Below are 17,638 nucleotides of genomic sequence, written 5' to 3'. Positions count from 1 at the left end.
AGGCATTTATTTGTTTTGATTTCAATGTTAAACAAGTATTATTTTCAAGAATTTGTTTAAGTTAAAATCACTTCTAGAATAAAAAGACATATATAATTTAAGATATTTATTATTCTATCTCATATACATTTTTCAAGCTATAAGAAGTAAATCTTACTTATACAAGAGATTGCTTATTATCAAATTTAACTAACTTTTCCAAACTATAATATATTATTAGGATGGCCAAGTGGTCTAAGGTGCCAAAGGGTGTGGGTTCAAATCCCACTTCTCACATTTGGAAACATAAATTTTCGTAAAATTATTTGTTTTGATTTCAATCTTAAACAAGTATTATTTTTAAGAGTTTGTTTGTTTGAAGTTAAAATCACTTCTAAAATAAAAAGGCATATATAATTCAAGATATTCATTATTGTATCTCATGCATTTTTTTAAGTAAGCAGACATGTTCGTTTTAATAAAGACGTTGGAGAGACTATTCTGATTTATTCTCTCTCTTGCTTCTCACTTCCGGACACACTTACTAGAGAAATTCATAGTTTCTCTCTTAATTTTGGTGGAAACAAAAAAGTTTAGAGAGAAAAATGCCTTGGATAAGTTGGGATACTATGACTCGACCGAAATTAAAAGGGGGTTAGGTTTCAAATATGAGTCCTGCTAGGGAGCCAATGGCTTATTTGTACAATGTGTACAATGGGCTATATGAATTACAAAATGAACATCACCCATAATATTCAGAATAACCATCCACCTTTCAAATCTAGAGCTCTAATACCATGTCATGATACCACTCATACTAGAAGCTTACGCTGATGGAAAAAGGTAACACTAATGATTATATCTCTAATACTCCCTAAACCTCCATTGTACGCATTGTACAAATATTTCATTGGCTCCCCATACTTTTCCTTCAAATATTTGGGTGCTTAGAACCTAGCTCTTCTAGCCAAACAGTGCTAAAAAATTGCTACTCAGCCACCATTCCTACTATCTGGAGTTCTAAAAGGTAAATATTTTTGCTGTGGCGGTATGATGAATGCTGAAATAGGAACTGTACCTTCTTGGGACTGATGAAGTATTTTGGAGGGTCGCAAGGTTATTGAGAATGGGATGGTGTGGCGAGTTGGTGACGGAGGTTGCAATAAAATCATCGGTGACCCTTGGCTCGCAACCCTATATACCCGTATTCCATCCCTCTATCGGTAAGCATTGGATACCAAATTGCATATAGCTTCTCTCACCCACTGCTGGAATTTTGCACATAGATTATGAGGAACTGAGCATTGTGGAAAGGATTTCATGAAAGACTCCCAACGATGCTGACCTTAAACCATCGTATCTCAACGGTCTCTTCAATATGTAAGAGATGTAGAAATAATCAACCACTGTGTTTACTTGTGCGAGAATTCAAAAGAGGTATGGGAATATGGGATAAATGTGACTTATCTTTAACAACTGGAGAAGACAACAACAACTCCTTCTTATGCTACTGGAATGCGAGGAAGGGATTGCTCCTAGGACAGAAGAACTATACTCGAGTGCTATACAATTAATTGGCACATCTAGAAGAGGAGAAATAGACTGCTCTTTGAGGGAGAATCATTCTTGGTGGATATTGTAGCCTCCTCTCCACTAAAGCTATACACTCAAGTCCAACATCCGCACAATTCCTAGATTCTGAAATGTTACTTCTTTTTCTTCTTTGAGTTTATTTACTTATGGTACTAATTTTTTTTAGTGTTGGGAGAACATCCACTTTCTTTCTTTGTCTGTGAACACTTGTAACTTTCTTTTAATTGATGAATAAAGTTATCTATCTTAGAAAAAAAAGAAGTAACTCTCACTTACACCAGAGATTGCTTGTTATCAAAGTTAACTAATTTTTTGAAATTATAATATATTGTCAAGATGGTCAAGTAGTCTAAGACAAAATTATTTATTTTGATTTTAGTTTAAACCAGTATTATTTTCAAGGATTTACTTATTTTAAGTTAAAATCACTTATAAAATAAAAAAAGAGATACACAATTCAAAATATTCATTATTTTGTCTCATACATTTTTCCTAGCTTTAGAAGTAACTCTCACTTATACAAGAGATTGTTTGTTATTCAAGTTAATTAATGTTTTCAAATTATTAGAGCTCTAACTAACTATTATTGTCAACTTATGTAACTTATCATAACTGACATAAATATGCTGATAAATATAGTTAGTATTAGTATCCTTTGAGATCCGGGTGAAGTATTCCTTCCCTATTTTCGAAAGTGCAATGGGAATGCTCTAAGGCTAGTATGCCTATGATTGAGACCTTGTAAACCCCGATTAATTAGTAGATAATTAGTCAGTAAATTATTTTTTTAATAAGGAAGATTAGAAATGCGAATATTATATCAAATTAGGATAGAGCTCACCGAAACGTGAATTTTAATACTAATTTCGAAGAAAACGATAATTTTCTGTCTAAGCTCTGATCGCTGCACCGTAACTTTTCCGTCCGAGCTCCGATCGCTTGATGGAGGTATTGAATTTCTTTGTTCTTTGATGTTTTAGGATCCAATTAGCTTGAGAAAAATGTTCACTCTTGCTTATGTGAAGCTTGGGTAAGGTGAGGATACAATAACTCTATTTTAATTTCATTGGATTTGAGCTTTGAGTATTAAATTGGATATATATGTGTTATAAATGTGTATTAGGTTGTGAATAAATAATTGGAGCTCGAAATTGTGAATACTGAAACTTGGAGGAAGTGAATTAGTTGAGGTTTTGAGGGCTGTGTTCTTTTAGGAAAATTGTCTTGGAATAATACTTGGGAATCGGCTAAGGTATGGTTTAGGTTTCTTGCATTTAATATATAATGTTCTGTGAAAACTTAGGCTAGATGACCATAGGATAAGTTGGAATGCAGGTGTATATTTAATGTTTAGTAATGTGTTGATGAATATGCTTGGTTTGGTTTGGTGATTTGTTTGTAAGATGATATTGGTTGCTAGTTGGATCTTTGAAAGGATATGTGATTGAATTGTTGATTATATGGCTATATTTTAGTTTGGTTGAATGATGATTGATGAAAAGATATGGAGCTTGTTGAGGATTATTGTTGGCAATTTGGACTGGTGGTAATAGGTTTGAAAATAATTGGAATGGAAATTTCGAATGAAAAATGAGGTATTTTGTGTTAAAAGCCTAGGAATTGTGAACTATGATTCTTAGTTGAATTTTGGTTGTTGGATTTGAATATTGTATGAGTATAATTATTGATCTGAGGTAGATTTATTGTGGTAATTGTTATGATGATGAGGAAGGGTATATTGAATTGAAAAGAATGCAGGTTTGGACTCGAAAAGGGTGGCAAAGTCTGAGTTTTAGAGGAGATGCTGCCGAAATTTTATAAAAATTAGAGATTTTGTTTATATGATTATTTAAAAAGATTTAGATTCAAAGGTTATATGGTTTGATTTTGAGTTATTAAGAAAATGAGCATGTTTTAAGTTTGATTCATTTAGAAAAGAATGAATTATATTTTGAATTGGAACTATTGATGGACGGAATGGGAGGTGTGATAATGAAGGATAAGGATTGAATATGATTGATGTATAATAATGAATGAGATGCGATTGGGAATGATGTGGATGTTGATGAATTATAATTGTATTATTTATATGGCTTATGAATTTGAATGATCTGAGATACGAGATTCCCTGGATTAAGTGCCGTGGCTTGCCACCACGTGTACCAGGTTGAAAACTCGATACTCTGTTGACCCTACGACGTAAGTGTGACCGGGCACTATATAAATTCCCGGGAATGTTACCCCCATTGAGCAATATTGATTATTTGAGAAAAAGCTATGCATAGACTCTTGGGGATGCACGTCGAGGAACAGTCTAGGACAATTCAGACTTGTCGGGTTGGCTAGATAACCGACAGATGAGCCTCATCAGCTATAGGACAGGCATGCATCATATGCATATTACTTGAACTACTTGCTTGTGCTTTAATTGGGTGTGCCTAAATGTACTTGCCATGTTAAATGTGTACTTGTTACCTGCAGTATTTGTAACCTTCTTGTGCTTGCCTTTATCTGTTTAAATATCTGTGAAAATGCGTGATGGAGTTGGAGGTATGAAGGAATGGCAGTATAGGACTTAGATTTAAGGTTAAGTTAAGTTAAGTTTAAATATTCTTAGAAAACCACCTTTTATGGCTTCTGTTTAATACTTTAAGCTCTATAATCTGAGTGTCAGCGTTCTAGGATTGCCTCTGGCATTCCCAGGACCTTATATATTATGTGTGAGGCACCTTTACCATACTGAGAACCTCCGGTTCTCATTCCATACTATATTGTTATTTTCAGATGCAGGTCGAGAGGCAGGTCGAGAGGCATCTCGTTAGGCGTCTGGACTCTTGAAGCGGAGTGGTTACTGGGTTATTTTGCTATGCTATGATATATATATATATATATATATATATATCCGTATAACTTATTCTTTTTTATCCTCTTAGAGGTTTATGGAGAGGCATGATTGTGTATATGTACTTTTGAGTTTTGGATATGTATATATATATGTAATAACCCAATTCGAATGGGAAGGAAGTGAGCTTATTTTGTCAGTCGGTCCACAACCACCCAAATAGCGTCACAACCAGACCGAGTTCTAGGTAAACCTATCACAAAATCCATTACGATACCCTCCTATTTCCATTGTGAAATCTCCAAAGGCTGAAGGGTCCCTGGTGGTCTCTGATGCTCATTCTTAACTTTCTGACACGTTAAAAAATTTAGATACGTGCAATGCCACATCATTCTTTATCCTTGGTCACCAGGACATCGCTTTCAGTTCTTGATACATTTTGGTACTCCCTGGGTGTATTGAAAACCCACTCTTATGAGCTTCCTTCAAGATACTCTGTCGTAGGTCTCCAACATCTAGCACAACAATCCAGTTCTTGAACCTCCACAAGTCATCCTGTCCTTTTGACACCCTCGACTGTTTTCCCTGTTCAATTGCTGGTAATACCTTTCGTAACGCTTCACTATCTTGATGAGCTTTCAGAAGTTCTGATTTAAAATCACTTGAAATCTGCAACTGACTCAAACACAAAATTCCATATTCTTCTCTAATTCCCAAATTCAAACCTTGAAATGCCCTTAGTAATTCTTCTTCCCATAGCATTATCCAAGCTGCATATAAAGATTTCCGACTCAAGGCGTCCGCCACAACGTTCGCTTTTCCTGGATGATAATTCAATTCAAAATCATAATCTTTCAGAAACTCCATCCATCTCCTCTGATGCATATTCAATTCTTTTTGCTCAAAGAGATACTTCAAACTCTTATGGCCTGAGAAGACATGAAACTTAATGACATAGAGATAATGTCTCTAGATTTTCAGAGCAAACACAATAGCAGCAAGTTCTAAGTAGTGAGTCGGATAGTTCATCTCATGCAGCCTTAATTGCCATGAGGCGTATGCTACAACATTCCGGTGCTGCATTAGAACGCACCCCAAACCCTTCAGCGATGCATCACAGTACACTCCAAACGGCTCACTTGGTTCAAGCAATACCAATACGGGTGCAGTAATCAACCTTTGCTTCAATGCTTGGAAACTCTCTTCACACTCCGGAGTCCAAACAAAAGGCGTATCCTTCCTAGTCAATTTAGTTAAAGGTAAGGCGAGCTGTGAAAATCCTTTAATGAATCTGTGATAATACCCCACCCAACCTAGGAAACTCCTGATCTCTGTCACTGAAGTTGGTCGCTCCCAATTCATCACTGCTTCCACCTTAGCAAGATCCATAGCTATTCTCTGCTTACTGAAAAGTAGCCGAGAAACTTTACTTCACTCTTCCAAAACTCACATTTAGATAACTTAGCATATAACTTTCTGTCTCTTAGAATTTGCAGCACAGCTCGCAAGTGATCAGCATGTTCCTCTTCAGATTTAGAATAAACAAGAATATCATCAATGAAGACAATAACAAACTTGTCCAGATATGGTCGGAAAATCCTGTTCATATAATCCAAAAATACTGCCGGGGCATTAGTTAACCCGAAAGACATCACTGTATACTCATAATGACCATAACGTGTCCTAAAAGCAATTTTCAGAATATCCTCATCTCTAAACCTTATCTGATGATACCCGGATCGCAGATCAATCTTAGAAAACACACCTGCACCTTGTAATTGATCCAATAGGTCTTCGATTCTAGGTAACAGATATTTGTTCTTTATAGTAATCTTATTCAACTGCCGATAGTTGACACACAACCGCATACTACTATCCTTCTTCTTTACTAGTAACACTGGCGCTCCCCACGGAAAAACACTTGGTCGGATAAAATGCTTACCCAATAGATCTTTCAGCTGAACCTTCAGTTCAGCCATTTCTAAAGGTGACATCCTGTAAAGAATAATCGAAATCGAACCGGCTCCAGGCACCAACTCAATTGCAAATTCAACCTCCCGGTTAGGTGAAACTTCACATACAACCAGAATCTGCTCTAAACTCTGATCATCAACTGATATTCCCGCAATTAGTAACATAATACCCTGATATTCAATTCCAAAACAATTTACTATCATAGAGTTCAAATAGTAACGGTTCACTACAACCGGTACTCCTGGCCCTTCTAGCATAAACTGTACTGGCTTCTCAGAGCAATCAGACAAAATATGATTCTTAGATAACCAACCTCCCGGTTATCCCAGCATCATCTGGCTGTAGGATACGTCGTATTCCCTACCACCAATGCTGAGCCTCGTCATGCAGATGATAAGGTCCAAACTCAACCAATTGCTCCTCAGGAACCTGCTGAGCCTGCAACGCCCTTTCCATAACCTGAATCCAATTATCTGCATCAGTGGGATTTGAGGTTCCCCTAAAAGTCGGAAGGCAAACTTTCAGAAATGTAGCAAGTGTCATAGGGCCGTCTTCCTCATTATTGTTCTCGTCATTACCCTGATTTATTTGATTATCCAGTGCCTCGGCTGTTGCCTGCATAGCTGCAGTCATATTTCCCAAGGCAACCATAAAGTCTACTGGATCAGTCCCTGCCGGGCCAGGAGTAACGGTGCCTATCCTATCTCTACCTCACCCAAGACCGCGTCCGCGAGTCGACATATGGTCCTTATACACACTAAACAAGTGATAATAAGTTGATCAGTCTTAATATCACAGGTCTAATGCTTTAAGTTCCAAATGCATGCTCACAAACGTTTATGCTATATATATCATTCAGATATCCTAATAGCACATAAACACATATACAGAGAATGCACAGAAGCACAATCAGTCCGTCTTTCAGGCTCTATAGGAACGAACTGCTCTGATACCATAATGTAACACCTACCACACAGAGCTTTACGCTTAAGTCGTAAAACAGAGGTGGTGTGGTATTACAACCTCTAAAATAAAATGTATATATATAATAGCAGAAGAATTATAATATGCTAGGAGCCTTGAAGAATAGAGGAAATAAAAATCGCGAAATAAAAGCGCAACGCTCGAGAAATGAGTTAACTTGCGTTCTAAGAAAGCTACAACTGTCAAGTGTAAAGTTACCTAAAACAGGAACAGAGAGTCAATGATACAAAATAACGAGCTCCTGACTCAGCCTGCGAAGTCAAGACTGGCCGGAGAATATACACACATATATACATACATACATACATATATATATATATATATATATATATCCGAAACCCAAAAGTACATATACACAATCCTGCCTCTCCATAAACCTCTAGGAGGATCAAAAGAACAAGTTATGTGGAAAGAAAACCAAGTACATATATATACATCATAACATAACAAAATAACCCTGTAACCACTTCGCTTCAAGAGCCCAGACGCCTAACGAGATGCCTCTCGATCTACATCTGAAAAACAACAACATAGTATGGAATGAGAACCGGAGGTTCTTAGTATGGTAAAGGTGCCACACACATAATATATAAGGTCCTGGGAATGCCAGAGGCAATCCTAGAATGCCGACACTCAGATTATAGAGCTTAAAGTATTAAACAGAAGCCATAAAAGGTGGTTTTCTAAGGATATTTAAACCTAACTTAACTTAACCTTAAATCTAAATCCTATTCTGCCATTCCTCCATACCTCTAACTCCATCATGCATTTCACAGACAGATAAAAAGACAAAGGCAAGCACAAGAAGGTTACAAATACTGCAGGTAACAAATACACATTTAAAATGGCAAGTACATTTAGGCACACCCAATTAAAGCACAAGCAAGTAATTCAAGTAATATGCATATGATGCATGCCTGTCCTATGGCTGATGAGGCTCATCTGTCGGTTATCCAGCCAACCTGACAAGTCTGAATTGTCCTTAGACTGTCCCCCCGACGTGCATCCCCAAGATTCTATGCATAGCTTTTTCTCAAATAATCAATATTTCTCAATGGGGGTAACATTCCCGGAAATTTATATAGTGCCCGGTCACACTTACGTCGTAGGGTCAACAGAGTATCGAGTTTTCAACCTAGTACACGTGGTGGCAAGCGACGTCACTTTATCCAGGGAATCTCGTATCTTAGATCATTCAAATTCATAAGCCATATAAATAATTCAATTATAATTCATCAACATCCACATCATTCTCAATCGTATCTCATTCATCATCATACATCAATCATATTCAATTCTTATCCTTCATTATCACACCTCCTATTTCGTCCATCAATAGTTCCAATTCAAAACATAATTCATTCCTTTCTAAATAAATCAAACTTAAAACGTGCTCATTTTCTTAATAACTCAAAATCAAATCATATAACCTTTGAATCTAAATCTTTTCAAACAATCATCTAAACAAAATCTCTAATTTTTATAAAATTTCGGCAGCATCTCCTCTAAAACTCGGACTTTGCCACCCTTTTCGGGTCCAAACCTGCATTCTTTCCAATTTAACATACCCTTCCTCATCATCATAACAATCACCACAATAAATCTACCTCAGATCAACAATTATACTCATACAATATTCAAATCCAATAACCAAAATTCAACTAAAAATTATAGTTCACAAATCCTAGGCTTTTAACACAAAATACCTCATTTTTCGTTCAAAATTTCCATTCCAATTATTTTCAAACCTATTACCACCATTCCAAATTGCCAACAATAATCCTCAACAAGCTCCATATCTTTTCATCAATCATCATTCAACCAAACCAAAATATAGCCATATAATCAATAATTCAATCACATATCCTTTCAAAGATCCAACTAGCCACCAATATCATCTTACAAACAAATCACCAAACCAAACCAAGCATATTCATCAACCCATTACTAAACATTAAATATACACCTGCATTCCAACTTATCGTATGTTCATCTAGCCTAAGTTTTCACAGAACATTATATATTAAATGTAAGAAACCTAAACCATACCTTGGCCGATTCCCACCTAACGATCAAGGCACTTTAATTATAATAAACACAGACCTTCCAAAACAAACACAACCCTTCCAGAATTCAGTAAACACTAGGCTCAGCTTCCTCCAAGTTCCAATATCCACAATTCCAAGCTCCAATTATTTATTCACAACCTAATACACATTTATAACACACATATATCCAATTTAATACTCAAAGCTCAAATTTAATAAAATTAAAATAGAATCATCGTGTCCTCACCTTACCCAAGCTTCACATAAGCAAGAGTGAATGTTTTCCTCAAGCTAATTGGATCCTAAAATATCAGAAATCAAAGAAATTCAACTTCCTTTCTCAAATTTTGAAAATTGGGGGAAAAGAGTGGCTGAGAATATTTAAGTGTTTACCTATAAAATTGTTCCAGTAGAAATGTAAAGCTCGACGTGGTGGACGCGTGGCCACAAACGCTGCGGCGATTGGAGCTCGGACGGAGAAGTTACGGCATATAGAAGATTGCCGTAAGGGTTCGGTGAAGTTTCGTTCTTCCCTCCCCTTTGTGTGCTGCAACTTCGTTTTTGTTAAAATGAAGGGGAAGAAAGGCTTTGGGCTCACTTAAAAGGGCTGGTCCGGTTGGGCCCACGGCTTGGTTTGGACCCGGTTCAACCGGTTCGGCCCGTTTGGTCCAATTTTGAACCGTTTTCTTCGAAATTAGTGTCAAAATTCTCGTTTCGATGAGTTCTATCCTAATTTGATATAATATTCGCATTTTAATCTTCCTTATTAAAAATTAATTTATTGACTAATTATCTACTAATTTAATCGGGGTTTACAATTTACCTAGAAGCTAGAAAAAACCTTCAACAGAGCATGCAAGAGGGAGATAGAGACACCAAGTGACCAAGACAAGGAGCAGTGATAGAGTACCTTCGAACGGGCTTCGAACTGGGACACTGGTTACGGAGAACAGAGCTAGTGCCGGCAGTGGCGTGGCTGTGCGATGGAGGAAGGTTGCGATGGCTGCACAATGGAAGGGAAGGTTGATATTGATGGTTGCTGCGCAATGGCGGGAAGGTGAGCGTGCAGACGATGGCTGTTGGAAGGAATGACGGCGGCGGCACGAGGCAGTTGCTAGTCGGAGGTAAGGAACGGTCAGGAGCTAGGGCTTAGTGCAGAGGATGGAGATTGAGTGTGAGAGAGGCAGAGGCATTCTGGAGTGGAATCTGGATCTGGGTATCGAGGATGGAGTTAGGGCTAAGTGCAGCAGCTGAAACGGCGACATTTCATTCCCCATTCAAAAAACCAACCGGATCACGGTTCGGTTCAACCGACCGATTTCCGGCCGGTTCACCGGTTCGATTTTTATTTTTAGAATCTAAGATTTTTGCATTTGACTGAGTCGTTTTTCTCTGCGGTTCACGGTTCTACCGGTTTGACCGGTCGGTCCAAACCGCTTTTCAGAACCTTGGTTCAAATCCCACTTCTAACATTTAGAAAAATAACTTTTTATAAAATTATTTGTTTTGATTTCAATCATAAACAAATATTATTTTTAAGAGTTTGTTTGTTTCAAGTTAAAATCACTTCTAAAATAAAAAGGTATATATAATTCAAGATATTCATTATTCTATCTCATATGTATTTTTTCAAACTATAAGAAGTAAATCTCACTTATACAAGAGATTGTTTGTTATCAAAGTTAACTAAATTTTCCAAAATATAACATATTGTCAGGATGGCCAAGTGGTCTAAGGTGCCAAACTCAAGTTCTGGTCTTCGTCAGAGGGCGTGGGTTCAAATCCCACTTCTGACATATGGAAAAATAATTTTTTGTAAAATTATTTATTTTGATTTCAATCTTAAACCGGTATTATTTTTAAGAATTTATTTGTTTCAAGTTAAAATCACTTCTAAAATAAAAAGACATATATAATTTAAGATATTCATTATTCTATCTTATGTACATTTTCCAAACTATAAGAAGTAAATCTCACCTATACAAGAGATTGCTTATTATCAAATTTAACTAACTTTTGCAAATTATAATATATTGTCAGGATGGCCGAGTGGTCTAAGGCGCCAGACTCAAGTTCTGGTCTTCGTGAGAGGGCGTGGGTTCAAATCCCACTTTTGACATTTGAAAAATTAATATTTCGTAAAATTATTTGTTTTGATTTTAAGTTAAAATCACTTCTAAAATAAAAAGACATACATAATTCAAGATATTCATTATTCTATCTCATATACATTTTTCAAGCTATAAGAAGTAAATCTCACCTATACAAGAGATTGCTTATTATCAAATTTAGCTAACTTTTGCAAACTATAATATATTGTCAGGATAGTCGAGTGGTCTAAGGCATTTATTTGTTTTGATTTCAATGTTAAACAAGTATTATTTTCAAGAATTTGTTTAAGTTAAAATCACTTCTAGAATAAAAAGACATATATAATTTAAGATATTTATTATTCTATCTCATATACATTTTTCAAGCTATAAGAAGTAAATCTTACTTATACAAGAGATTGCTTATTATCAAATTTAACTAACTTTTCCAAACTATAATATATTATTAGGATGGCCAAGTGGTCTAAGGTGCCAAAGGGTGTGGGTTCAAATCCCACTTCTCACATTTGGAAACATAAATTTTCGTAAAATTATTTGTTTTGATTTCAATCTTAAACAAGTATTATTTTTAAGAGTTTGTTTGTTTGAAGTTAAAATCACTTCTAAAATAAAAAGGCATATATAATTCAAGATATTCATTATTGTATCTCATGCATTTTTTTAAGTAAGCAGACATGTTCGTTTTAATAAAGACGTTGGAGAGACTATTCTGATTTATTCTCTCTCTTGCTTCTCACTTCCGGACACACTTACTAGAGAAATTCATAGTTTCTCTCTTAATTTTGGTGGAAACAAAAAAGTTTAGAGAGAAAAATGCCTTGGATAAGTTGGGATACTATGACTCGACCGAAATTAAAAGGGGGTTAGGTTTCAAATATGAGTCCTGCTAGGGAGCCAATGGCTTATTTGTACAATGTGTACAATGGGCTATATGAATTACAAAATGAACATCACCCATAATATTCAGAATAACCATCCACCTTTCAAATCTAGAGCTCTAATACCATGTCATGATACCACTCATACCAAAAGCTTACGCTGATGGAAAAAGGTAACACTAATGATTATATCTCTAATACTCCCTAAACCTCCATTGTACGCATTGTACAAATATTTCATTGGCTCCCCATACTTTTCCTTCAAATATTTGGGTGCTTAGAACCTAGCTCTTCTAGCCAAACAGTGCTAAAAAATTGCTACTCAGCCACCATTCCTACTATCTGGAGTTCTAAAAGGTAAATATTTTTGCTGTGGCGGTATGATGAATGCTGAAATAGGAACTGTACCTTCTTGGGACTGATGAAGTATTTTGGAGGGTCGCAAGGTTATTGAGAATGGGATGGTGTGGCGAGTTGGTGACGGAGGTTGCAATAAAATCATCGGTGACCCTTGGCTCGCAACCCTATATACCCGTATTCCATCCCTCTATCGGTAAGCATTGGATACCAAATTGCATATAGCTTCTCTCACCCACTGCTGGAATTTTGCACATAGATTATGAGGAACTGAGCATTGTGGAAAGGATTTCATGAAAGACTCCCAACGATGCTGACCTTAAACCATCGTATCTCAACGGTCTCTTCAATATGTAAGAGATGTAGAAATAATCAACCACTGTGTTTTCTTGTGCGAGAATTCAAAAGAGGTATGGGAATATGGGATAAATGTGACTTATCTTTAACAACTGGAGAAGACAACAACAACTCCTTCTTATGCTACTGGAATGCGAGGAAGGGATTGCTCCTAGGACAGAAGAACTATACTCGAGTGCTATACAATTAATTGGCACATCTAGAAGAGGAGAAATAGACTGCTCTTTGAGGGAGAATCATTCTTGGTGGATATTGTAGCCTCCTTTCCACTAAAGCTATACACTCAAGGCCAACATCCGCACAATTCCTAGATTCTGAAATGTTACTTCTTTTTCTTCTTTGAGTTTATTTACTTATGGTACTAATTTTTTTTAGTGTTGGGAGAACATCCACTTTCTTTCTTTGTCTGTGAACACTTGTAACTTTCTTTTAATTGATGAATAAAGTTATCTATCTTAGAAAAAAAAAGAAGTAACTCTCACTTACACCAGAGATTGCTTGTTATCAAAGTTAACTAATTTTTTGAAATTATAATATATTGTCAAGATGGTCAAGTAGTCTAAGACAAAATTATTTATTTTGATTTTAGTTTAAACCAGTATTATTTTCAAGGATTTACTTATTTTAAGTTAAAATCACTTATAAAATAAAAAAAGAGATACACAATTCAAAATATTCATTATTTTGTCTCATACATTTTTTCTAGCTTTAGAAGTAACTCTCACTTATACAAGAGATTGTTTGTTATTCAAGTTAATTAATGTTTTCAAATTATTAGAGCTCTAACTAACTATTATTGTCAACTTATGTAACTAATCATAACTGACATAAATATGCTGATAAATACAGTTAGTATTAGTATCCTTTGAGATCCGGGTGAAGTATTCCTTCCCTATTTTCGAAAGTGCAATGGGAATGCTCTAAGGCTAGTATGCCTATGATTGAGGCCTTGTAAACCCCGATTAATTAGTAGATAATTAGTCAGTAAATTATTTTTTTAATAAGGAAGATTAGAAATGCGAATATTACATCAAATTAGGATAGAGCTCACCGAAACGAGAATTTTAACACTAATTTCGAAGAAAACGGTAATTTTTCCGTCCGAGCTCCGATGGTTGCACCGTAACTTTTCCGTCCGAGCTCCAATCGCTACACCGTTTACGGCCACGCGTCCACTGCGTCGAGCTCTACGTTTCTACTGGAACAATTTCATAGGTAACTTGTTCTTTTATTCTCAGCCTCTTCTTTCCTAATTTTTGGGAAATTAAGTGGAGGTATTAAATTTCTTTGTTCTTTGATGTTTTAGGATCCAATTAGCTTGAGAAAAATGTTCACTCTTGCTTATGTGAAGCTTGGGTAAGGTGAGGATACGATAACTCTATTTTAATTTCATTGGATTTGAGCTTTGAGTATTAAATTGGATATATATGTGTTATAAATGTGTATTAGGTTGTGAATAAATAATTGGAGCTCGAAATTGTGAATACTGAAACTTGGAGGAAGCGGATTAGTTGAGGTTTTGAGGGCTGTGTTCTTTTAGAAAAATTGTCTTGGAATAATACTTGAGAATCGGCTAAGGTATGGTTTAAGTTTCTTGCATTTAATATATAATGTTCTGTGAAAACTTAGGCTAGATGACCATAGGATAAGTTGGAATGCAGGTGTATATTTAATATTTAGTAATGGGTTGATGAATATGCTTGGTTTGGTTTGGTGATTTGTTTGTAAGATGATATTGGTTGCTAGTTGGATCTTTGAAAGGATATGTGATTGAATTGTTGATTATATGGCTATATTTTGGTTTGGTTGAATGATGATTGATGAAAAGATATGGAGCTTATTGAGGATTATTGTTGGCAATTTGGACTGGTGGTAATAGGTTTAAAAATAATTGGAATGGAAATTTCAAATGAAAAATGAGGTATTTTATGTTAAAAGCCTAGGATTTGTGAACTATGATTCTTAGTTGAATTTTGGTTGTTGGATTTGAATATTGTATGAGTATAATTGTTGATCTGAGGTAGATTTATTGTGGTAATTTTTATGATGATGAGGAAGGGTATATTGAATTGAAAAGAATGTAGGTTTGGACCTAAAAAGGGTGGCAAAGTCTGAGTTTTAGAGGAGATACTGCCAAAATTTTATAAAAATTAGAGATGTTGTTTATATGATTATTTAAAAAGATTTAGATTCAAAGGTTATATAGTTTGATTTTGAGTTATTAAGAAAATGAGCATGTTTTAAGTTTGATTCATTTAGAAAAGAATGAATTTTGTTTTGAATTGGAACTATTGATGGACGGAATGGGAGGTGTGATAATGAAGGATAAGAATTGAATATGATTGATGTATAATGATGAATGAGATGCGATTGAGAATGATGTGGATGCTGATTAATTATAATTGTATTATTTATATGGGTTATGAATTTGAATTATCTGAGATACGAGATTCCCTGGATTAAGTGCTGTGGCTTGCCACCACGTGTACTAGGTTGAAAACTCGATACTCTGTTGACCCTACGACGTAAGTGTGACCGGGAACTATATAAATTCCCGGGAATGTTACCCCCATTGAGAAATATTGACTATTTGAGAAAAAGCTATGCATAGACTCTTGGGGATGCACGTCGGGGAACAATCTAAGGACAATTCAGACTTGTCGGGTTGGCTGGATAACCGACAGATGAGCCTCATCAGCTATAGGGCAGGCATGCATCATATGCTTATTACTTGAACTACTTGCTTATGCTTTAATTGGGTGTGCCTAAATGTACTTGCCATGTTAAATGTGTACTTGTTACCTGCAGTATTTGTAACCTTCTTGTGCTTGCCTTTATCTGTTTAAATGTCTGTGAAAATGCGTGATGGAGTTGGAGGTATGAAGGAATGGCAGTATATGACTTAGATTTAAGGTTAAGTTAAGTTAGGTTTAAATATTCTTAGAAAACACACCTGCACCTTGTAATTGATCCAATAGGTCTTCGATTCTAGGTAACAGATATTTGTTCTTTATAGTAATCTTATTCAACTGCCGATAGTTGACACACAACCGCATACTCCTATCCTTCTTCTTTACTAGTAACACTGGCGCTCCCCACGGAAAAACACTTGGTCGGATAAAATGCTTACCCAACAGATCTTCCAGCTGAGCCTTCAGTTCAGCCATTTCTAAAGGTGACATCCTGTAAAGAATAATCGAAATCGAACCGGCTCCAGGCACCAACTCAATTGCAAATTCAACCTCCCGGTTAGGTGAAACTTCACATACAACCAGAATCTACTCTAAACTCTGATCATCAACTGATATTCCTGCAATTAGTAACATAATACCCTGATATTCAATTCCAAAACAATTTACTATCATAGAGTTCAAATAGTAACGGTTCACTACAACCGGTACTCCTGGCCCTTCTAGCATAAACTGTACTGGCTTCTCAGAGCAATCAGACAAAACATGATTCTTAGATAACCAATCTCCCGGTTATCCCAGCATCATCTGGCTGTAGGATACGTCGTATTCCCTACCACCAATGCTGAGCCTCGTCTTGCAGATGATAAGGTCCAAACTCAACCAATTGCTCCTCAGGAACCTGCTAAGATTGCAACGCCCTTTCCATAACCTGAATCCAATTATCTGCATCAGTGGGATTTGAGGTTCCCCTAAAAGTCGGAAGGCAAACTTTCAGAAATGTAGCAAGTGTCATAGGGCCGTCTTCCTCATTATTGTTCTCGTCATTACCCTGATTTATTTGATTATCCAGTGCCTCGGCTGTTGCCTGCATAGCTGCAGTCATATTTCCCAAGGCAGCCATAAAGTCTACTGGATCAGTCCCTGCCGGGCCAGGAGTAACGGTGCCTATCCTATCTCTACCTCGCCCAAGACCGCGTCCGCGAGTCGACATATGGTCCTTATACACACTAAACAAGTGATATTAAGTTGATCAGTCTTAATATCACAGGTCTAATGCTTTAAGTTCCAAATGCATGCTCACAAACGTTTATGCTATATATATCATTCAGATATCCTAATAGCACATAAACACATATACAGAGAATGCACAGAAGCACAATCAGTCCGTCTTTCAGGCTCTATAGGAACGAACTGCTCTGATACCATAATGTAACACCCTACCACACAGAACTTTACGCTTAAGTCATAAAACAGAGGTGGTGTGGTATTACAACCTCTAAAATAAAATATATATATATATATAATAGCAGAAGAATTATAATATGCTAGGAGCCTTGAAGAATAGAGGAAATAAAAATCGCGAAATAAAAGCGCAACGCTCGAGAAATGAGTTAACTTGCGTTCTAAGAAAGCTACAGTTGTCAAGTGTAAAGTAACCCAAAACAGGAACAGAGAGTCAATGATACAAAATAACGAGCTCCTGACTCAGCCTGCGAAGTCAAGACTGGCCGGAGAATATACACACACACACACACACACACACACACACACACACACACACACACACACACACACATATATATATATATATATATATATATAT

The 17,638-nt window shown here is 36.2% G+C and overlaps 2 non-coding genes across 2 annotated transcripts; both read left to right on the top strand.

The window, feature by feature from the left end:
* The first annotated feature begins 11,132 nt into the window (after positions 1-11,132).
* TRNAL-CAA (transfer RNA leucine (anticodon CAA)) lies at positions 11,133-11,216 on the top strand. Its single transcript has one exon. It is a non-coding gene; the product is annotated as a tRNA-Leu (tRNA).
* A 239-nt stretch (positions 11,217-11,455) lies between these two features.
* TRNAL-CAA (transfer RNA leucine (anticodon CAA)) lies at positions 11,456-11,539 on the top strand. The gene has a single exon. It is a non-coding gene; the product is annotated as a tRNA-Leu (tRNA).
* Positions 11,540-17,638: the final 6,099 nt, after the last annotated feature.

This window comes from Arachis ipaensis, chromosome B1 (genome assembly GCF_059453495.1).
Source record: "Arachis ipaensis isolate K30076 ecotype BB chromosome B1, ASM5945349v1, whole genome shotgun sequence".
In the NCBI taxonomy this organism is placed as follows: Eukaryota; Viridiplantae; Streptophyta; class Magnoliopsida; order Fabales; family Fabaceae; genus Arachis; species Arachis ipaensis.
The sequence above is the reverse complement of the archived record's forward strand: the minus strand, read 5'-3'. Positions and strand labels throughout refer to the sequence as shown.